Below are 25,457 nucleotides of genomic sequence, written 5' to 3'. Positions count from 1 at the left end.
TAAGAACAAACTCTTCAGAAAGTAATCAGGCCTACAACTTACTTGAGACGTACAACTGTTAGAAATTCTTGCAAGAATCCACATATCTAACTTCGTACCTTCATATGCAGAAGATCAATAACTTACAACGAAGAATTTCTTACGCATCATTACATTGCTATGACAACAATATCTATGTACTTTGGCAGCGCGCTCCACCGACCATTGTTGTAGTGTCGGTCGCTTTAAACTATGTGGCAATATTCCAGTATATGTACACTCACACGACTGCAGTCTAAACTTGCAAACTTGTAGTCATAACCTCACTCACAGCTCAAGTTAAATGAGGTTAAATTAATAAAATGAAAAGAAAGTAATACTTAATTTTGGTATTTAAGCAGGGGTATCTAATGCACAAAAGATTTGTGAGTGTATATTTTCGGAGTAGAATTCTTATATTATATTTAAATTTGTTCAAAATCTGCTACTGCTACTACCTTATGTTGAATTTTCGTTACATAGAATCATTAATTAATCTTTCACTCGTTGTAAATGAATGTACATTTTTATCGTATGTTCGTGTTCGTGTCCGTGTCCATTTTCGTGTATAAATGTACAATATGCATATGACGACCTTCTGATGAAGTGATTTTTACATCCCCTGGACGCCCGATTAGTTGCGTCATTGCAAGAATTTGGACCAGTAACAGGTATTTAGATCAATTTTTAACGTAATCCGGAGACAAACATCAACAATTTAATTAATTAATCCTAACGAGAACTTTGCATGGAAACCAGCAAACCTTGAAATTTGAAACTAAAATAACTACCTAAATAACCTACTGACAGTATCTCTTTTAAAATATAATTTCCTTAACAACGACCACTTTCGACAATAGCAAAGTTGGGAAACCTAATTGTAAAGGGGCGTTTTTGTAATTTTTAGCCATCGAAAGGTAGTCCTTAAAAAGTATTTGGTTTAACTTTTCAAAAACTATTCTCAATAAAATAAATTAAATATCAAAAATGTAACAAAAAAGAGCAATTAAAAACAAACGCTGCATTCATAATGAGCGTTTTGTACATTAGGCTAAAAACAAATTTGTAGCAGTATTTATCATGAGGCGAATGATGGTGAGAGAGCGCAGACAACCCTCGTTGTGACAGTCCGCCATGTTTAATCCTTTTTTCCCTCGTCCACCAGTAAAATAAATAAATTAATCCTAACTTAGGCTTTTGTAGTACTGTTACTTTAGTAGGCCTTTGTAGTAGTTGTTTGTTGCACAAAAATTAACATTTGCATCTTTTGAAGAAGAGGGCCGCCACTACGAAAAATTACCCCAAATAAAGTTACAACATAAAAAGAAAACTTAAGCCTTAAAAATTTAATAATGTGCTGGTGAATATGGTTAGCCTGCCATATTGGTGGAAATATTGCAAGTTCTTTTACAAGATGCAATGCATTCAATTAACGATTAGCTTAAATAATCCCTTGGATGTGAAATGATAATCCTGAATGGTTTTAAGTAAGTAAAAACTGACATATAACATACATTAGTAAAAAATAATAATATTTCTATACATTAGTGACTGTAAGGGACCAAATGCAATAAAGGTTAACTTATGTACTTGAATTTTAAAATATCGTAAATCAATATAAATTAATTTACAATACATTCAATAACGCAATTAATCATTGTAGTTTACATTAACAGCTAAAAGTCCATTGAGGTGGAACAGAGTGTAGTAACGAATCAGCAACAATGATACGATGACGCAAACAATTACTCTGGCCGCAAGTAGTAAATTTGTCGGCAGCAAACAATAATTTAATCATCGTCCAGCAAAGCTCGACAATACCAACATGAGAGAATGGTGGGCTGGGTGTAGAGCGGGGGGGGGGGGGGTGGCTAAATATAGAGGACTTGACAAATCGGACCGGCTGTTGTTATTAATTAGAAGGGTTGTAATTGAAATGAATGTATTTTGCCTTCCCCGACAATGTCCTTAACGCGATTTGAGTGGAGTCATTTACGTTATAAGCTAGTTAATGTTTGTTTTGCCAAGTTTTAAATTAAATCAAGCTTTCAAAATTGGCATTCTTGTCGAGAATAAGTAACGTAAAATGTATGTAATCAGCTAAAAATGTATCTAAGTTGTGGAATCGCAGGGGATAAATTAATAAAATATTTCATCCTTTATTTATATAATTGTAAAATTTCTTATAACACATACCCAAACCTTGATGCATACCCAACAAAGCCTTGGCGCATATGAACATAACCAACTGTAATTTCTATACAAAAACAGTTTCAATCACCAAATCATTCAGCATTTACACTGCCCAACTCACATCTTGCCAGCACGGGGATCATGGTGCGATTCCCGTATAACTTGTTGTGTATCGTGGTACAGACCAGACCACGACTCTACATCACGAATCCACGAACATCACGACCACGACTTGCACTTCACCAGATCTTGTCGTAATGGGTTCATTTACTGTCGATAGCGTCCACAATTTGCTAATCGAGTACTAGTTAAATAGTGGGAATATACGACTGGTGAAAGGAACCTCTTAGAAGTTATGAGTAGTGTTTTTTAGTATGTAGGTAATTAAAAAACTGTCGTAGGTAAAGTATTGTACTCAACTCGCGTAAATAGTCTTCACAACACTCGTAGAAGATTTCAAGGCTCGAATCTTTAATTTCTACTCGTGTCTTTAATTTGTTATATCTTAACGCGATCGTTGCGTAAACTACTATAACCTATTTGATTATTTTCAGTGGAAATGAAGTACGTAGGTTTGTGTAAATGCCAGAAGTTATTTGAGGCAATAACCAATTCGCCCAGGTGGCTAAACAAGTGAATACCGAAGAATGGTTTATTTCTGACCATCACTAATGGCGACTGTCATTTGTTTGAACAAGCTAAGTGATTTCTAAAGCAAAACAGAACTCCATTATAACGCGACGATGTTTATGTGGAGGTGGTTTTTGCGTGACAAGTGTGACAGAGGTCGACGGTTCGGGGGTGATAAGAAATAAAAAGTTCTTAAATGAACTTATTGTTTTTTATTTTTTTTTTTTATAAAAATGTTTTAGCGAATTTCCCTAAAGGGAAGTAGCTATTACCGTAGGTCTCATGGTAAGACTTAGGCCCGGGACCGATTTACTTTTTCATTTTGATGTCCCCAGAGGCCAAAAACACCATTCGTTCAAATTTTTATATATGTATATATATATATATATATATATATAGATATATATATATAGATTTATATATATATGTGTCCGTGAACACGATAACTTGAGTAATTTTTATCCGATTTTGATGAAATTTGGTTTGAAGGTGTAAAACGGGATAAACTTGAATGAGTTCGCGATCTAGCATGATCGGACCATGGGAACAGGGTTTTATGGGGGGTTTTATGGGGTAAAAATTGGTTTTTCTCACTTTTGACCCTCAAAACACAAAATTTCCTAATTTTTCTCTAAACCTTCTTAAAGAGCTTAAAAAAAAAACAATTCAGTATATCAAAGTGTTTTGTACAGTTATTGGTTACGGAGAAAACTAAAAAAATTTTAAATTTAAAATTCCCATGTTATTCTTATGGAGAATATTGTAAAATGTTGTAGTTTGCTTGTTTATGGATATCTTTTGTTCAAACTTGGCAAATATATTCATTTTCTACTAAGCAATAATTATTTTACTTAAAACACACACTTTATTAGTTTCCTTGTAGCAGCAAACCTAGGTACTCGTTAAACCTAATGTTATTTAAATAGATCGATTGAAAATCAATTCAGCCAAATGGAAATTCGCTTAGACGGCAGGTTTGCTGCGGCGGGGGTATTTTCTTTCAAAATGTTTGATTTAACAAATATATTTTTACTTTTACTGCAACGAAACTGTTCAGCATATGTTTATGAAATTGTCGAACTACGCCTGAAGGTAAGATAGCCTATCATGTTATACGGAGATCCAAGGGATACAATATGGCTTTTCATATCAAATGTATTGTGAAACAGACAAAAGCTGCGAGTACATGTTTTACATAGGGTTATTTATAATAAAAACTACATTGTATATATTTGGCAAGTAAACAACTCGATGAAAGTCTGGTAAGGTTAAACCTTGCACTATGTTTTCAACTGCTGTAAAAAGTCCAAATGTAAAGTGAAATAGTTTTAAACAACTACTAGTTTTGACCTAATCTCCCTTTCAATAATAACCCGTCAGTAATGAAAGCTCTGAGCTGTTGTACTCCTGTATACCTGAGACTGTATGTATCCCGGGGGGGGGGGGGGTAAAAGGGGGTTGATGGGGGTGAAACACAATGCAACTGACAGATTGTCACGTAATAGGGAACAGGTAGGAAACAATTCGTCGGTCTATCAACTTGTATTCATTGAACAACCAATCTGGGTCTATAACAATAACTTTGCTTCTGTATGGATATCATAAGGATTCGAAAGCTTACATAAAAGTGTAGTAGTAATTTAATAACGTGTTTTAGTGTTTGCATGGATAAATTGAATTGTATAAAGGTTTCTTTTGTGTAATCTTTCTTTAGTGTACAAATATATAAGAGTGGGTTGTGATTTTAATCATTAAAAGTAATTAATGGTAATTTAAAATCATTAATACTTTGTTATGATAAAAAAGACTCCCTGTTAACTTTTAACTCTAGTTTTGGTTTTCAACTTCTTGTTTCTAGAGGAATCAATAGAATTAAATTCAAAAATTTTCTCCACTCCACTCCACTCCCACAAGAACCTATCTAAAGCCAATTATGGGTATTTACACAGGTTTTAGCATACGTAGTCTTATTGTTTTCATAGAAAAAGATACTTCTATTTCGTTTTCTTGATTAATTTCTGAATATTTGTTTTTGAATACGTATTTAGGTATAGGTTAACTATACCTATCTATGTGGTGCTGTGAGTGTAGGTTTAAAATTGTTTAGATCTTATTCTCCTAGAAATAAATATTTTTCAGCTTATATGGATTATATATCCCAACAATCAACACAACAACCATTCAACAATGTAATGTTAAGCTAATTAATTCTCTTGACATCGGGCAGCAAGTAAAATGTATCAAATCATACGACCAAATGCAGCTAAACTTAGACCGATAACTTGAGTTAGTTTTACTGCTGACTGTTTATAGCCTTGCAGTTGCAAAGGAACCACGTGACCACAAAGTGTAATAAAATTAGATCCGAGGTAAAACTTGACGTTACCAGCGAAGGCGAAGACGGAATTAGCCTGAGGCAATTAAGGTCAGTGCACAACTTGGCAACGTCGCTTGTTTATCATCATCAGTCATCAGTGAGCTGAGTCGCCATCAGCCACAACCATCAGATGCGGCTGATGACTGCTGATGTTTAGGCTAACTGGTGTATCACAGCAATGTGTTACATAACTTGAATTGTTTGTTGGGTTATCATAAAATTGGTCCAGACGTGCATATCAATGGTAACAATTTTTTAAATCGGTTGTATAAGTTGTAAGAAGGTTGAAATTAGTGTTAAAACGTAAAAATTATTTGTTTTTAAAATGAATGACCGGTTCATTTTTTAGTTGAAAAACCAAAACAACGAAAGTTAAAACTATTTAGCCACGTATATTTTTTTACATGAATGTAAACTACTTTCCTTCAGACGTAAAGGGAGTCTTTCCTTTCTGTCTAGTAGTTATTTTTGAGTGCCCAAGATTAACTGAAATAGAACTTGATTGCACCCAACATTTTTTTTAAGTTAGGTACCAATTTTCGAAATAAAAAAAATGCTGACTTGTAATAGCGATATCCACTTTTTGCCATTATAAATCAGCGTAAGCTAAATCTATCATCTGTTTCATGATAACATTTGTTACCAATCATAATATTGTTTAGTTTTTGTTGAATTGTTGGTTCACTAAATTAGTTTAGTTGTTTACACCACTTTCACCGACTGACTGATACGCCACTTTCCACCTTTCCCCATCAATATTTCATCTTTTTTTTATAAATAATGATCCCAGTTATGTAAGGATTTGTTCTTGTTAATTTTCGTCCAGAAAACTGAAAATTTAGATCCAAGCAAGTCACCAAATTGATAAAATTTTGAAAACTTACGAATTATTTACTATTATCCTATTCATTTCTTTTTCAACATCCCCCTTAAAATAAACACTTACCGCATCTCGAGTCTACGCACAAGCCTGCTGATATAAACCTTTTCATTTGTTAGAGACAGTTTTTTTGTACAATTTATTCTACAGGATATAATTAAAAATATGGTAACTAACAAAATACCTTATCATTGTTTTACAATCGTTCGAAAGACGATATTTACATTTAGTTATGGTTAAAAACGCATGTAAATTATGTCGCTTTTGTTCAGAGCGTTCAGAAACACCAAGGTCACCCACACTCCACAACACTTTGTCAAGTTCAGACAATAAACTTTGACAAATAGCTGCTCTAGACTACCCGGTAATGAATTTTCAACACAACTTGCCGATTCTCTGAGTTGTTTATTGCGTTGCTTGGTATAACTCTCTCCTGGTAAACACATGTGGCATTTTAAAACTACAAAGAATATACTGTTTTTCCCTTTCAATTTTAAAACAAATTTCTACGTTACAGTATTTAATATTAAAATCTCACATTATACGTTAGTTTCATAAGAAAACGAGTTTGCATGATAAATCTAATAAAATATTTCATTGGGCTAAATTAACAATAATACGAATTAGTCCTTACAATTCAAAATGACTACCTAATTACTGTCAAAAGGGAACCGTTTAAATAGCTGGCATGAAGATTGAATATAATTACACACTGTCAAAACATATTTACATATTATTTATTTTCATTACTATCGGTGAAAATACCATGAACACCTTTTATGTTTTTAAAAAGTAGTATATTAGGGTCGCTTACAAAAAATCTTCGGTTGGTAAAATTTGGTTACTACGTGAATATGAAAATTTTATTTTATCTGAATATTGATACCTTTGAGTAAAATAAGACTGGATATTGAATCAATAAGAAGGGTTACAGTCCAGTTTAAGTCATTGAAATATTCTTCATAGTCACTGCCCTCACCCAACAAGTTTGCATGTTTCATTTATCATACAAATTTAAAAATCAAGGGTACTTGTCTGTTATGCCAATCATACGTTAGGTTAGTCTAGGTTAAGGTTAGGTCAGTAAGTTTATTTTTTTGTAAAAAAATTCTACAAAATACCTACTAACTAACCTAACCCAAGGTACTGACATCGTAGCGTGGACGGTATAACAGAAATATCCCAAATCATATAATACATGTAGCTAAAATATTTGTCCTAATTACCTACTTCTGTTAGTTTTCTTAACTATTCACAATCACATTACACACATTATTGTAACAGAGTGGATAAAGTAATGTAGAATAATTGTTAGCTTCTCTAGTGCAACGATGGCAGAGGATGCAGAGCCGGGCATTGTGATTCTTCCATTTAACGCTCTAGCGAGCTGAAAGAAAGCCATTCATTTTCGTCTGTTGAATGACCTGTCCGTAAACAAATTTCACTCAGTTTGCTCTAGTATTGTTACAACAACATGGCGTGCTAACAGTCCGTTGCTTTGTATGCTTAAAGATAATGAGATGAAACTTTAATCTATTTGTTTCGAGCTTTCTAGTTGTATTTGGCTTTGATGTAATAAGTATTTTTTTTATTACCTTTATGCCTTCAACACTTAATTATTTGCGTGTCAATGAATAATTACGCTATAAATAGTAGAAGGAATTGTATAATTTTGTTACAGGAGAAATATTTTGTTAATTAATATTTTAAACAGGTTGTAGGTTGTAATTTTGAAATTTTAACCAATCCCTTTTGGCCTGTGTTAACTTAAGAATACATTGTTAACCATAGTGTTTTATTAAGTTTTTCTATAAGTATCATTTTGAATTTTATAATGTAGTAGCAATAAACTTTCCATGTAGGGTAAAAACTTGAAGCCAAGAAAATAGATGAAGTTCAAGACCATATCACCAGAGATTTCTTAGTGTATTGGGTTAAATCCAAATATTAATAGGCAAGCATGTTCTGTAAAACATTTATTCTCAGCACGTGTTTATCACAGGGAAAATCTACGCATACTGTTAGAAAGACATTTTCCTGTAGATGTGCAAAATACCTTTATAAATTAAAATAGGCTCAAAAATAAGCACAAAAAAAGAATTTTAAATTTACAAATAAATAACAATGGCCTCAAGGGTTGCTATGCTGGTGATGAAATAACATCATAATATAAAGTGAAAATAAAAAAAAAATTAGGAATTCCAATCAGATGTATTATTTACAGCGTGGTGTGAAAATAGAGAAGTCTGTACATTACATATTTTTGGTCAAGTTTTCGACCACAGGACGACCTCTAGTATTTATTAAAATTAATACAGTCATAGTGATTGATGTATAACTTGACACAGACTATTGTCATCAGTTGGTGTAGACCATCTCGATTGATTGCACCCCGTTTTTTTGCTCTACCTTTTTACATTACATGGGAAGTATAGTAGTAGGAACTAAGGCAAAACTCTTTGGAATAAATTTAGTGTGTCTTAGTTCGTTGTGTTTTTCTGCCTTAGGTTGGATTAATACTAAATCTATATGCTTAACTAAGGTACATTTTAAACCACTTTGAAATTCCAGTGGAAGTATTGTTAATACCTTTGAGTATTAAGGTTGTATGATGAAACAATGACAACGTCCCCCGTGAAGCTCCCAAAGGCCTAGGCCTGGTAATAACCTCATTATGTCTTTCATTATTCCACCATCACTTTTCCCTTTTAGAGCCAAATTGTTCTGACAAAATAGGGACTTTTCCCTCGTATTGTTGTTATTTTAAGCTTAAATATTTAATAAACAACGTTTAAAATATTTGAAATAAGTTATAAGCTTGATACGAGCACGCTTTTATTCCAGTTTTCTCATTTGATTTTGTAGTAATAGGAAGGTAGCTCAGTGTAGATTTTATACTTATTGCTGTGTTAACGTACCCAAACAAGATTTTTTGTATTTGCAAGTAAAACATATTTCCAAATACAAGGGTTCTGTTAGATGTTATCAAACTATTTGTCTTTAGCTTACCATTATTGGGATATCTAAATTAAGGATTCGAATAAATTAGTATCTGTATCTAAGATAAAAAAAATTAAATCTTATTTCACACAATTAAGCACTTTGAAACCATATTTTTACACAGACATCATTAGTAAGATAATGAAGATTCGATGTATTTAACATAAATACGTATTATTATGGTAATATGAAAAAGAGTGAACATTTTCATAACTAGGGTTAATTCAAAAATATTTATAATCATCTTTCAAAAAATATATTTGTGTTTGTAATAAGGTTTTTAGCAAAGATATACATCTTTTTCTAATATTAACTGAATATATGTAACATAATTAAATATATACTTAACTCAAGTAAATTTTTTAAATACTATTTACTTTTTATTAAAAATGTATCATTAAAATTTAAAAAAAACATTTCTGTATAAAAATTCAATCAATAGCCCTCCAAGAGATCCGCCATCTTGGATATGCAGGCGAAAAAGCTTTTGTTCTGACGCAAAAACATAAATGTCACTGTAAAATGCCACGTTGTAGTTCAGACAATGTAATTACAAAATGTAAACTACAACTTTATCACCAGTCGTCCGGTTGAACTAAACATGTGTGTGGTTAGACTCGGTTTTAGTGTAACAAATTGTCTACATTTCGTCCAATGTACGGTTTGTTTAGCTACATTATTGAATCAAGTTGTAGTTATTTGTGGACAAATAGTTTACAATATTGTTTATGATCAATGACGTCGCCTGGGTCAGAGTGAATTTTTGCTTTGTAGACTGATGATTTTATAAGTAACTTATTTTTTGTAATTTTAAAATTTTATTATGGTACTCATAAGTAGTGAAGATATTGTCCAGTGTCAGCGTTGTTGTAATTAAATTAATTAACTTTTATAGCATTATATAGCATGTTAAAAATAAATGTAGGTAATATAATAATTTATTCTCCTAATTTCAGGTTGGTGAACAGTTGAAAAACGTCCTCTAAGAATGGTAATTGCTTTTATACTTTAAGAAATTGATGTTGATAGTTTAAACTATGTTAAGAAGTGCTTCTTTCGTAATAAGTTTTAAATCATAAAAGAAAAGATAAATTCAGCCGCAACAAGGCTTTGCAGTCTATAAGCATAAATTCGTAAATATGAGAAGTACTGTGGCTTGCAGGATTTAATTTTCATTACGCAAGGTAAACCCGGCTTGGGATGAAAAATAAATTAGACTCGAACCAATTACGAAGAGGACTCTGAAAAAGTTCCTTGCTTCTTTGTCTGTTCTAAGGACTCTCTCGTACCTTCAACCTCAGTGCGTAAAAACAAGTATTTTACAGAACAAAACGATGTCCATAAAATATTTAACATTATCCTTAAACTTCAACGTATTCCTGTTTTGAGATAATATTTTTTATATTAAAATAGATTTCCCCTCCCCCATATTTCATAAAACGTTTCCTGGGTTTCGACTTATTTAACCATTTTTCTATTATCATTTTCGCCTCTCTTACAAACAATACAATGCTTATCATTTGGCTACTATTTCAAGAAAATTTGTATAGATTTACCTAAATTTCAACGTGCTTTTTTACATAGTAAAACAAATTATGAGTTTTTAATTCAGATGGGAAAAATAATAAACCATCCCCCTTGCCTAAGTTTTGTACTTTATAGACGAGACGTAAAATTATTTATGGACTTCTAATTCTTAGTAACGGCATTAACACAGCGAATAAGAAATACATGTTTACTATTACTGTAAATTACGGTGGAATTACAGTGATTGTGGAAATTACAAATGATGAGGTTTGAAATGCGAGTTTGATTATTTGAACTTCTAGGAGATGTTCTAGCTTCTAGGAGATGTTCTAAGAGATGTTGTAGCTTCTAGGAGATGTTCTAGCTTTTAGGATATGTTCTAGCTTCTAGGAGATGTTCTAGATTCTAGGAGATGTTCTAGCTTCTAGGAGATGTTCTAGCTTCTAAGAGATGTTCTAGCTTCTAGGAGATGTTCTAGATTCTAGGAGATGTTCTAGCTTCTAGGAGATGTTCTAGCTTCTAAGAGATGTTCTAGCTTCTAGGAGATGTTCTAGCTTCTAGGAGATGTTCTAGATTCTAGATGTTCTAGATTCTAGGAGATGTTCTAGCTTCTAGGAGATGTTCTAGCTTCTAGGAGATGTTCTAGCTTCTAGGAGATGTTCTAGATTCTAGGAAATGTTCTAGCTTCTAGGAGATGTTCTAGCTTCTAAGAGATGTTCTAGCTTCTAGGAGATGTTCTAGCTTCTAGGAGATGTTCTAGATTCTAGGAGATGTTCTAGATTCTAGGAGATGTTCTAGCTTCTAGGAGATGTTCTAGCTTGTAAGAGATGTTCTAGCTTCTAGGAGATGTTCTAGATTCTAGGAGATGTCCGAAATTTCACTCCTGAACTTCCCCCCTACATTTCGTTTAGGCAATATATAATGTTTTTAAAACTAAAGCTTTAGAGTATCTTGAGAAAGAACATAATTAATTAATTTTCATCCAAAAGCTCACAAATTTCTTACTTACGTTATTAATAAAATGTTGTTGTATTTGTTGAGTGTCTGCAAATAAATAATTACATATAATTCTTACCACTTCAAGTCTTATTAGGTACAAAACATACAAAAAGCGTGTTTGATAATTGGGTTTTCGAAAAAATAATCTCACAGAGATTGAGAATTTTCAAACACGAAAAAAGTTATCGATGTAAGATTACTGAGTTTTAAGAACTTTGATACTGGTATTACAGGAGATCATGTTGAACGTGACAGAGGATTACATAGTTCTACACGTGTAAGCTGTAAGCATGTTTACACCACACTAAGAGGGTTTGAGCTGCAGCAAAAGCGGTAGGTCATGCAGCGTGTGTATGGATGGCTTTGAAGTTTAGTGTTTACCCTAACTGTATAAAGCTTCATGCTTAAACGTGATGTTAGGTGCTTGAAAAGGTCAGCAAAGTGGACGACGCATGTTAAATGACGGTGGTGATACTTTCTGTGTGAAGTTGAAAGTGGTTGCCACAATGAATGCAAAATAAAACAAACGCTAGAACAATTAAGTTAAAATATGTGTGACAACATTTGTTTTGCTAATCTGGCCTTTTTAAAACTTATATTGCAGCAAACCTAAGCACTCCTTACCTGGTGATATTTAAATAGAGAATATATCTAAACCTTTTAGTGAAAATAAAACCAGGCAAATAGAAATTCGCTTAGTGTCCAGGTTTTCTGCGCCTGGGGTGTTGTATTTGTATCCAAAAGGTTGTTCTTCAAAACATTATCAGGCACTTTCCATGAGATTCTTCTTTTATAGAACCATGAAATTGGTGAAGGCTGAAAACAATATAAAATGTTTAAATGAAAATTCTTTGTAGAAGCCCTGGAACTAATAATAGGTAATATAGGCCAATCAGCGAAATGCTTGAATGCCAAAATGAAAAGATGTTAAAAGATTAAAATGTTAGTAAATAAACGGGTTCAGCAATCTGACACATACTTTCTCCCACGTTAGCTTGGTGTCGTGCTGTTTCAGCGCGTGCTCGTACAGCGCAGTGCTCGTACGGCGCAGTTATCTTGGTGTCCCTAATTCCAGGAAGGACTAATCATTCACCCGTCTAATTTCCACGAAAGACCTAACACTGACCCGTCCCAATGCAACCCCTAGATCATGTCTTACAGTTAATATTTTGAAGTCCGAATATCTCAACCCCGATTACCTGCAGGAGGGTAGCAAAGCGGTCGATGCACCATCCCAGTGTCACCAGTTACTGGATGAATATTGTGTGTTGATTTTGTATGGTTGATACCAAATAGAACCCCATTAGCCGTTAAGGTAGCAGTTGTACAGTACTTATTATTCTACTGATTAAAATAAAAACTAAACTAGATTACCCATGCTACACCGCAGCGTTAAAATAAATGTAATGTAATATCCGAGAAATATTCAAATCTATGATTTTGATTGAATAATACAGTATCTTGAAATTAACGGATTCAAATGATCAATGGCTTAAATTATTGCCTATAATTTACTGATTATTTTGAGTCGATAATATATAAAAATACCTAAACAATACTGAAGGTATTGATTTTCAATCATAGAAATACCTTATAAAAAGTTATGTTAATTGTTTACTTTGCGTTTGCTTGAAACTCGTCCGATTTGAATAACTAATAGCTCAAATGATAGCCGGTATTTCACTGGAGGTTCTTAGACCATAATATATAGGATTTTATAATTATAACTGGTGAAATGCACCTTAAATTGAAGTAAGAATTCGAAAATAAATCAAATTTATGTGTTTTGATCGAGTAATACAGTAAATCGCATATATGCCGATGCTTGATGTGATGTCTGAGAGTGCACAACTTCAATTTGAGAACTCAATCATGAGAATCGGTCGGATAGAAGAGCCAAATTCAAAGAGATTACTTAGAATTCTAACGTTATTTGAACAAAACACTAGTGTACATGTTGCTCTAAATCGAGAAATTGCAAAGAAGTAGGCCCTGTTTCATAAAAATACTAGTCTAGTATTTACTAGTCCATGGACTAGTAATACTAGTGTATTTTACAAGTCTACGTTTCAAAAACCTACTAGTGTAAAATACTAGTTACTAGTCAGGGGTGCCCATCCCCCCCTAGACTCATGACGCACCCCCCCCCCCCCCCATTGAGCAACAGCCCCCCCCCACCATAAATGATGTACACAACAAGTGAGAAACATTATTCCCCCGCCCAGCACTATTTGTAAAACTATAAAAGAATTTTAATAAATTGTTTTTGGATATTTAAAACTCAAACCAAGTTAATCTATATAAATAAAGTTATAGTTTTGTCTGTACATTGCTCAGAATTATACATATTTTGGGTTATTTTTACGTTTTATACATTGAAGAAGTTGAAACATGTCTTATCTCAATTTATGTCCTTCTTTCACGGCCCAGAAGGCATTTTACGCAGCCTACTCTAAAAAAAAAAAACTAGAGTGCCGATTATGATTCTAATGGTTTAATTGTTATCCACAGGATTGGCGAGAGTGTCCTTATATCCATTAAAATATGGCCTCATTATTTTGGAAATAAAATAACGGACGATCAAAAACCCAATTTTGTGTGATTTTTCTAGTTTATTTTCTCTATGTTTACTACATACGTCATTTATGAAATACTAATAATCTGTTAAGAGAAGACGTCATATATGAAACTATGAACAGCTGTTTTGATAAAGCTTCCTTTTTCTAGCTGCCACTGATATGTTTACATAAATGATGTTTACGAATACTGTGTAGGCCCTAACCATTTCCGATCACGTTTGTAAGGAAAACCGAAACCAAGTGAGATCAATAACCGTGTGGCTTGGCTTACATAACGGGTTTGATTTATCACGGGTACTAATATGTAACTGTAAATTAAATTAAATAACTAGCCATCATCCAGGTCGGGTACCGGAGATTCTGTGTGTATCAATTCTGTATGTTCTGTAGTTGTACTTGAATTTTGATTACCGAGAAAAGACCGCGAATCAGTGTTGTACTTGTACTACAGGGCTGGAAAACTTATCTTTCTATATAAATAAAATTAGAGTTTACAAGTCACCTCAATTTAAGGAATTGTTTTATTGCCAGAATATCCATATAGCATTCGTAACCTCTGCTTAACGAATTGTCAGCGTCTTTCTCTTGATATAACGATCCCCTCTCCCTCCCTTTAGAAACATCACAGCTCCTTTGATGAAAATGAAATGGAAACAACGCTTGCGCCAACAATCGTCTGCTCCGTTTTACACTTCTGTCTGCTGTGCGCTATGTTACAACAGATTTCAGATACTGTACAACAGCTGGGGAATGATGACAATATAATGCTTAGTAAACTGTGATTGAATGATTAGTAATTGTATGGTAACTTTAGTAAGGCTGTGATTGGCCAATGAGTAGGCCTAAATATGGCGATTTGTTGAATTTGTGTATGAATTGAAGAGAACAGAAGAACAAAGAAAAATAATAACAAGATTGTTCTCGTTACATTCTTTTTTAAGAGTGTTTTAGTTATCTCTAAATATAATTTTACACTTTTTTATTAGGCCTACTTATCTATCAATTCCTATGCTGTGATACAGCACCTCGGTAGCCTATATGTCCATCATGAGCAGTACCTTATAACACTTTCTAAAGGTTCCTTTAATGTTAACGCTATTTATAGCAATGCAGTGTTTGGCTAGTTATTAGTTGAGTTTAGTTAGCTATAATTTTAAACGTTGCCGTTTGTACAACTGAACCAAGATAAATGATTTGAAATTTTAAATAATAATGTTATTGCACAATAATAATGATTGCGCAATATTGAATTTCGTTTATAAGAATGAAAAACGTGACGTTAATGGCTGTTTACAGCGTTTTAATGGGTTTGTCATCATTCTGTTTTTATACTAAGTTGGATTAACCGTATTTTTCATTACTCCCCCTCCCTATTAACTCAGATAATCGAGTATCTACACAATTGTGCAAGGTATTGTAGCCTATGCTACTTAATTGTAATTTAACGAACTTTATGTCAACAAAGTGTTCTGTGCTGAGTCGCGGTGTAGCTTTAACTAATTGAATTCAATAATATAAATATTGTCATTAATTAACCCACTTTCTATCTGGCGACTTCGTAATATATTTTGGATTGTTGTCACGTTGAACACTGTTGCAATTAGCTTTAGCCACCCCCCCCCCCCCATTTGAATTTTTGAGCCCCCCCCCCCCAAGAATTTCAATGACGCAGTCTGCGTCACAGCCCCCCCCTTGTGGGCACCCCTGTACTAGTGTAGGGACTAGTATTACTAGTGATTTTTACTAGTGTAGACAGCAATGTGTTTCATAAAGTTTTACTCTTGTAAATTACACTAGTAAATACTTGCTATTTTCTACCAACCTCTCTTCACCCGTATTATTTGAAGTAGACTAGTATTTTTGGAAAGAGAGCTATTTCATTACTCACATCATTAAAAAAATGAATTATTAAGTCTTTTTGCAAGTGCGAATTGGCTCACGAATAGATCTGTGAGTGCTAAAATGATAATTATTATATATAAATTACAATCAATAAATGTGGCGTGGTACAAAATGAGTGAAATTCAATTTTATAATGTATGTACAATCGCCCTATTAGAATAATTATGATTAAGTTATCAATCTCTGTGAATTTTTAGTCTAATTTTACTTGAGTTAAATTTTATGGTTATATCAACTATTTAGCTATCACAGAGAAAAATTTTTTAAGCTTTGATAGGAACCTAATTAAAACCGCATACCGTTTTGAATACAAAGATGTACAAAAATGTATTAATCAGATTATTTTACACCCAATTAAGGCTCTCGGTTTTATTTAAAGACATTTTAATAGGAAATAATAGTAAGGCAATTTTAAAAAGGAGTTGCATTGTATTTTTTGAGGTGCTTATTATTTGCTTCCATAAATAGCTAAAACCCTGTGATGTACTAACAATTTTGTAGACCTATATTTGATTTTTGGGCGTTGAACTTAACTGCTTATCATAAAAACATTACTTTCAATCCATTTTGGTATTCTGCATTTGTTATTCAAAGTAATAAAAAAAAAAATAGATGTTGATTAGAGCTGTTATTTTAATGTAAAAACATGTAAAAGTTTAATTAATGCAATAAAAAGTAGAGTGGTGCAGATATGGACCAGGGACCGACCACATGACAAGCGAGAACTCTGCCTCTGAGCTAAGCCCTGCCGTAGCGCCTATGCCATGTTTTACTATACTTGAAACCCTACTTCTCTATTGCTTGTAACGGCGTTACAATTATTTGTTACATCAATAAACGTTTAGGCTTATTATTCATGGTTTGTAGACTCAAAATTAGAATATCACCAAATGGTTTTTAACCTAAATATTCTTATGCATTCGAATAATTGAAAACATAGGTAAGGGTACTTGAAAACGTTCCAAACAAAATGTCCTTAGACGATTTAATTACATTCAATATTTGAGCCTTCTTTTCTTTAATCATAGCAAGCTAAATTTTATATGTCAGAATAAAACAAAAACCATACAAATTGTGTGAATGCGGCAGCAACAGATCAACTTTTTTACCCAACTCTGTTGAGCGCCGCAACTAGGCCTACAACCGGCTACTACTATCACCGTGTTGATTGCAGCGACGCGACGCCGCGCCGCGCCGTCGGCGGGCTCATTGATGAACATAAATAATAGCGTTTGGATAAATAATATGTGATTGTTTTACTTATGTGTCTATATAGTTATTAATTTAAAGAAAACACTGCGTTTATACAACTATTTACTTTTTGTATCAAATGAAAACAAAATTAAAACCCTTTATGAATGGTTTGAAAACCCGTGATTGAGGTTAGACATTTGTTTTGAGAATTTACCTTGTAAAGTTGGTCACGTGACTAGTAAAATACACTAGTATTTACTAGCGGTATAAAAACGTTTATGAAACACAAATTAGTAGGACAGGTAAATACGGGACTAGTATTTACTAGACTAGTAATTACTAGACTAGTATTTTTATGAAACAGGGCCGCAGGAGTTATTTACAGTATAAACAAATGGCTTGTTTCAAAACTAGTAACAGTCATAATTTCCGATGATTTTGAAAGAGTCGACTAAAAGATTATTAACTAATGGAAATACTCACAATTTACATAACAGTCCTATTCCAGTTAATTTTTAATTTTAATTTTTATTTATTTATTTTTTTATTACTATCAAATTGCCCATGGACGGGCAAAGGTAAGCTTAATACGATTTAAGTCAACGTAAAAAGGCTGTCAGCTTTTATAATGTACCGTACTTGTTATTTAGCCAATTTGTAGACAACAAGGTGTAGGCTACTTTAAACGTTACAGAACAGAGTTAGGAAAAAACTCGCAGAACTCTGAAATGATGTTATTTATCATAGGATTTAGGATTGAGGATTTAGGATCTAGGATTTTTATTAAATTCAATAATTAATAACTTATATCATTAAACGCAAACCAACATCCAAAACTATACACATTTTTAATACAACATAGATAATTTACACATTGACTGTTTACAATTAACATGTTCTTCTTCTCACTTTAATTTTTGCTTCGCAACGGGAAAAATCTGTTTCATAATCATTAAAATAGATTTATAATAAATAATAATCTATTCTATATATAATTCAGTTTAAAAAATCTTTGTACAACTAAATCTAGAGTTCTACTGGACCGATTTGATTAATTAATGGGTCGTTGGAAAGCTTAGGTCGTGTAAATTTGCAAATAATTATAAAAGTTTGTTTTTGTTATGATTTATGGGGAAAAATAAAAAAACATGTTTTCCATAAGAAATACATTGAAAACGGCGTTTTCACACTTTTTATTTGGGTGCGACTTTCAGCTGCCATTTTTTAATATTTACAAGAAGTGCATGGTATCAAATTGTAGGACATTTTATTCTCTTTCAGAATATCACCTTCCACTTTGGTCGATTTCCTCACCATTTAAAAGTTATTTGCACAAAAGCTAAGCAACATCCGAATTTATAGTAATGAGAAAATATTGAGTTTGAAATATTTTTGTTAAACTTTGTACAACTAAATCTAGACTTCTACTGGACCGATTTTGTTAGTTAATGGGTCATTTGAAAGCCTAACTCATGTAGATTTGCAAATAATTATACAATTGAGATTTTATTAAATATTTGTGGAGAAAAAGTAAAAAATAACAAAAATACATTAAATCTGCAAATTTCAATTAGCCTAACAAACATATGTTTCTGTAAATAAAAATTATCTCCCATGTTATCCTTATGGGGAAATACAAAACTTTGAAGGGCCTCAGGGCCTGACTCTCTAATTATTTCCCTAAAAAGAAAGTTTTCTGCACAACTTCACGTTACGCTCTTTACAATGACACCAAAAACATGTCAATCGGTTCAGTAGTTTCGGAGGAGTAATTGTCACAAAAACCTGCTTGCGTATTAAATAAGTATAGATATAGATTTTCTTTTAAATCTTAAGCACGTACATTACATTAAAAAAATACGTTATTCAGATGTAATAATTTTCATTAATTGAATACCAAACAGTAAATACGTTAAATATTCTGAAAATGTTATACAATCTAACTACATATTTCCGTATACTGCTATGTATAATTTGTCTAGTTTTAATCACAATTTGATAATGACTAAAGACCACACTTTTCTGAGGGCTTATGTTATTACAGTATACATTTAGTTTTAGGCTATAGTATTTTGACCTTTATTGATTGTGAAGAACTTCTCTAGTAGGTACTTCTTTGATTTCAATCAAGTTCAATTCTTATTATTCAGGGGTTGAGTTTTCTTAACCTTCCATTAGTTACAATAAGGTATAAGTTAAATATGAGTGAAAAATATGAAAGAGACAAATCAAATGCCAGTACGAAATGTATAATATACCACTCATCTCTTTAGATGTGCTTAAAAATAATTTCGCAGAATATTATTTGCTTGTTTTTCAGGGCGCATAGAAATGTTATTGTTTAAAAACTTTAAAAAAAATTTAACCCAAAATATAAACTATTTCTTAATATAATTGATTATAACTATATGTCTCCTGTCAAAACACTAATCGTTCGATTTGTTGTTGTAAACGGTTTTAGTGCAAATGCTGTTTTTTTTTTATAATAGTGACAATTTGATCTTTTTTGTATGGGCTTGGTTGAAGAATATCATGTAATAACCGAACATGGGAATACAATCTTAACCCAAAACAAAAGAATAATTAAGTTACAACGATCACGGGAGTTAATATGACATGTTATATCCGGTCACTCTTTCTCTCTCTCACTCTATATTATATACATACATGTACTGTATATACAGGGTGGAAATAAGTCTTGGGCCAGTTAAATATTTTAAAAAGTATTAAAGACATAGCTTAAATTTATTGACTCTCACATAAAGTGCAAATCTGGATCCTCAAACTACGATTTTGGTGGCAAATTAGACAAATCCCAAAGCTCGCACCACTATTCATTGAAATACAGAGCAGGTAAACAGACAGATAGACAGACGGGCGTTCCAAGTAGACTGCGCTGTACGAGCACGATATTCCGCCATTTTTTGGTGCGCTGTACGAGCACGCGCTGTACGAGCACGTAATCGTTAGCTTGTCAACAACCTTTATCATGGGTAAGCGGTGGGAGCAACTATTACATTTTATCAGGAAAATCACCAAAGTTGCAATAACTTTTGAACCTTAATTGTTTCAGCAATGGAGGGTTGCACTATTTTGTTTGGAATTATAACGATTACAAAACATTAATTTTAATTAAAACCGGCTCTTTTTCCTAAAATAAGATCTTGTGTTATTTTATGGGTTTTTATGGGAAAATAAAATTAGTTACAATAACTTTTAAACAACAATTTGACCGAAATGGGATTTGTACCATTTTGTTCAGAATTTAAAGCACTATCACATACAACATTTTTATCAACATCGTTCCGGCCATTTTCGAGAAAATCAGATTTTTTTGTTATTTTATCGGAAAATCGCCATTAAAAATATAAATGTCAAAAAATGAAAATAAAGCCTTGAGATACCATGAATTAGTGCATAAATACCAAATTTCATCAAAATCGGACTGCAGGTGTGGTCTGTAGCTCTGCACCCATCCACACACACACAAACAGACATCACTCCGAAAACAAAAGGTTCAGAGGGACCCAACACAGATATATCCACTCAAAACTCAAACTCGAAAATTTTGACGAAAACAATACTTCCTCCAAATACAATATTATAGGGGAGAAAGTAAAATTAATAGACGCATCAAATTTTCCGAAACGTGTACTTACGTAATGTACTTAAGTCTCCTTTGTTGTGATTATAAGGGGGGGGGGAGGAATATGAGGGTGAGGAAGAGGCAATGCAGCTGACAGCTGTTGACGTAACTCGGTTAGGTTGGGAACAATTCAACAATTCATCGGCGTAACAGCTGGGCTCTAAATCTACGCTGTATCTTCTGGCAAAACCTGTGATTTGAAATACTGCTGTTGTATTTTGGACTCATGAGAGGACTGGATAATTTACAACGGGGTAGTGGTTTGAACTTAGACTGTTTGAAACTCGGTGGGAAATATGTATCTTGAATAGTGTTTCGGTTTTCAGGAATGCATATTGTTTGACTCTTACTTTCTGGATGTAATTTTGGATGGACACGTAATGAAATACTTACTACACCCAATTACAGACTACTGACTCCGAAAGGAGAGTACTGTAGTAGCCAAAAGGACTGCAAGTCAAATTCTACTAGTTGTTATTTCCAAATTACCCGCTTTTATGATATGGATCGATCTAAAATTCGCATTGCTTTGTCACTACTTCATTCAATCCAAAACAATCATCAAGTGTCAGGTTTTAACCTTATCAATATATGCCGACTAATATTTTTATCTCTCATTGCTTTTGTTATTCTCATTTTCGTAATTACTATTGTTGTTGTTTTATTTTTGTGTTTGTTACTCAAGTTATTGTTATCATCCACACTACGTTCTTGTTGTTGCTACTCTTGTAATGTCACGTTTGCAATATTTTCTATGTAGCCATCTTGATTACCTATATTGTATTCTCATTTTTGTAAACTGGTGTAAACTTTTAGTAAACAAATCAATAATTGTTCAAGCAGAAACTCTTTTTCAGATGGAGTTTGAGAATATGTGTTTACTGCTTTACTTAATGTTTAGTAAAACTTGGAACACTGAAATCCTTAATATTTTGTGAATCCAAGATGCCGTTGTTCAGCATAAATGTTCTGTATTTTGGGTGGTGTTCCATCTATTACCACATGTAAGGTAGGTATTTATGAGGCAAATGCTGTAAATAACACCGGCATGTTCGACAGCATGCATTGCTACACTGGTCACGTGGGGAGGAGATAGATGCTAACACAATTCTCTCAATATTCTGCTCAGCGACTTCCCCCCCACTCCCCCCCCCGTACCATCACAATCGGTAACATGTACCCTGCCTTCTATTACAGTATTGATCAGGCAGATACATTTGTACTTAGTTGGTTGTACATACTGAAGACATCAGCGTTTGTTGGGTTCTAACGATAAGAGAGGTTAAAATGTAGTTTTCTTCATAAATAAGGCATGATTACAATTTAATTAGCTTCATAGAAGAGAAAGAGATGAGTGACACTGGTTTGTCTTTGAGTTATTAGGTTCAGATCTGCTGGTGTCCATAAGTATTTACAGAAACACAAAAATGTAATTATATCATCCTCCTGGGACTCTGCAATCATAATCGTTTACCATTTAAACCACGTATAGATTTACCGTATTATTATGAGTTTAAGAAGATTAGACTACATAATAATTGAACATCATTTCTTTTCATTTATTTAATTTGAAAAATTTGAGAGTTATTTGTAGAAACAAGTAAACCCTATTTGTAGAGCTCTACAAAATTTGCTTGCAGATGTGTAATTGACGATTCCAAATGCTTTGTTATATTTAAAGGAAAATAAATATTATAATTCATTTATGATTTCATAAATGGGGACTTAGTATTATACCAACCACAATCAACTTCAAAAATAATTTTTATTATTTATTTCCTAACCTAACTTAACCTAACCACCCTTAGGTTAGGTTATATTAGGCTAGGTTAGGTTATAATTATTATGTGTGGCCGGTATAATATGTAAGAACTAATACCCATAGATGTATTAGTTCTTACAACTGATTTGCACATTAAAAACCTCATTTCTTTGAGGTAGCATTCACAAATAATTTTCTCATTTCCAAATAAAACTAGAAATGACGATAGTTAGCGAGGGATGGCAGCTCGTTCACCGTCTTCGCACTTTTAATAACAGTGTTATGTTTCCATAATTGTATCTCTCCCCTGAATGGTTCTTGGGAACCGCCGCCATTTGCCTTTATCGCTTCTTTGTCAGCCTTGCAGTGCTGCAGGCTATTGCCGGGTGGAATTTAACTGGAACAATAAAGGAAATGTTCAATGATATGGTTAATGTAAGACGTTTCTGATGTTTGCCGTAAAGATTGACGGTTTTATAACATAGGTACTTTGGTGTTCATTGTGTTAGGGAACAGTCTTCGGTGGATATGCGAAAACGATTTATTTATCTTGCAATATGATATAAAACATACAGAGTGTTCCGTAAGTAAACGATAAACTCCGGGAAATCATTCTATAGGTTAATGTAAAAAGAAAATTGAGGACGAAATTCTTTCTCAAACCACTTTGTTGACCATATCCACAATTCTGTGTTTTTCCTAAAACATCACGTTTAATATGGGTAGTTAAAAAAAACAAATATACCACATTTATTTAGCATTTAATATTCCCTTTCTTTTTGTCTATTGAAATCAAACAATAAATTATTTTCTATAAGAATATTTACAATTTTGATAGCCTGAGGACAGATCTTATGGGATTTATATTTCGGTAATAGGGCAGAAATATGATCGGTTATTCACAGCTAAACTTCCCAAAGGGTTACTGTGGTCAGATTAATAGTTAAGTGAGGTATGAGGTACTTGCACACAATCATTTGATTTTGGCTCAAATGCACAAATCGTTTGGAAAATTAAGGACGTCAAATTTCGCACACTAATTATAACTCATATTTCGCTGCTACTTGATAAACATGTCATATTCTTTTACAAAATATACTATTTTAAGGGCTGATTCAAGTTCAAGCTACAATTAGCTGTGTAATCTTGTATGTTGTAAGTTTTGTAGTCTTCTCGGTTACAAAGCCCGCAGGCCTTTCTTCTGACAGAAGATCGTTTTCCTTCTGAGTCGGCTTTAAAACGTTGTTGTTATTTACATACTTGACATCTAAAGCATTTAATGAAAAGTAAAAACATTTACTTTAATGCAAACTTATGGCTCTTTTGGTCAGGCAATATAATCAATGTACGTATCAAGGAAAAATTATAGTTTGTCTTGCCAGTTCAGGGGCAAGCCATAACAATGAGGTAAATTGTAACGATGTAAAATTGTAATTATTGCAATATCTTTTTATCGCGATTTTCAGCCAACTAACTGGTATATCGGTACTGTTTATAATATAATTTGTTTGTGCATACTATAATAATTTTTCTTTAAAAAAACATATTTTTTCGACACCAAGCAGGAAGGTAAAAAAGATTAGTTCTTTGTTTTTATTCATAACTAGTAGAACCCCGTCGAAATCGACGGTTAATCTTGAGGTTTTATGTAATTCAGCTAACTGCGATAGATAGAGTAAAGTCATTAAAATCTTAGTTAAATGAAGAGAGGATAAACATAATATTAAGTATGACGATTGTGTTCCCTAAAAAACGTGATTGATGAATTCGTTTAACACAATATTTCCTACCTTTTTATCGGCTTTAGGTTTCCCAAAAGGTTTTTTAGGAGTCTTATAATTGTTTGTTCATGAGTTTGTTTCATGTCAAAGCCACTTTCACTATATGGGAGAATGAGTTCATATAATTAGTCTATCATGTTACGGAAAGATTCAGTATTTATTACTAACAACTAATTCAATCTGCTTTAGGAAAATCATTCAGATTGTATCCGGATTTATAAGTAAATCTTCATCTTTGGTCATAAAAATACAGAATTTCATCAGCATATTAAATCAGGGTTTTTTGTATTTGATAAAAATATCTGATTCTCTAGAAAGCAGTAAGATTCTTACTTCGATCTAAGCAATTTTAATTCCTTCTCTTGCCACATCGACCCATGTATTTAATCATCCTGTTCTTACTTGATAATTCATTAACTTATGGGATAGTTTCGCCTTGGCCAGATCGATAACATAAAGCTGTGTTTAGATGCGTTGTTACATGTGTACAGCAAAGTAAAAACCCTGTACACATTTTTTTAAATACCTGAATTGACATTAGTTCACCTACTTCACCAAAACCATAAATGAAACATACTCCGTAGTTAGTCTATTCCAAAACTTGAACACAGCTCTCATCCTCAACCTACTCATCTATGACACAATTTTTAACCCGATTGTCGAAAACTTTTATACCAATAAATGAATTTCTAAGTGTTCTTTCTTGAATTCAAAAATAAATGGTAATTGAAAGTTAGCAAAAAAGGCAAGTGCCAACCTTACAATATATATAAGCTAACCCGATAAGGAATAATTATGTTCCTTTAAAATTGATATGTCACACTTATTTCATAATTCAAAATTTTCTAAGAGCAATAAAGCATATATTTTTGATCACAACATTTAAAACGTATCATAAATTCATCATTTTGTTGAAACTAAAAAAAACTTGCCATGCAGTGGAGAATCAATTTAAAATCATAAATAATA

At 32.8% G+C, this 25,457-nt stretch overlaps 1 protein-coding gene across 13 annotated transcripts in view; it reads left to right on the top strand.

Moving 5' to 3' along the window:
- Window positions 1–25,457, top strand: part of LOC129001319 (protein muscleblind-like) — a 586,303-nt gene that overhangs the window by 72,902 nt on the left and 487,944 nt on the right. The gene's annotated exons all lie outside the window — the stretch shown is intronic.

The sequence above is a fragment of the Macrosteles quadrilineatus genome, unplaced genomic scaffold (genome assembly GCF_028750875.1).
Source record: "Macrosteles quadrilineatus isolate MER2022 unplaced genomic scaffold, UCM_ALF_1.0 Scaffold_8__2_contigs__length_117827958, whole genome shotgun sequence".
NCBI classification, from domain to species: domain Eukaryota; kingdom Metazoa; phylum Arthropoda; class Insecta; order Hemiptera; family Cicadellidae; genus Macrosteles; species Macrosteles quadrilineatus.
Note: the sequence above shows the minus strand (reverse complement) of the source record. Positions and strands in the feature narration are given on the sequence as shown.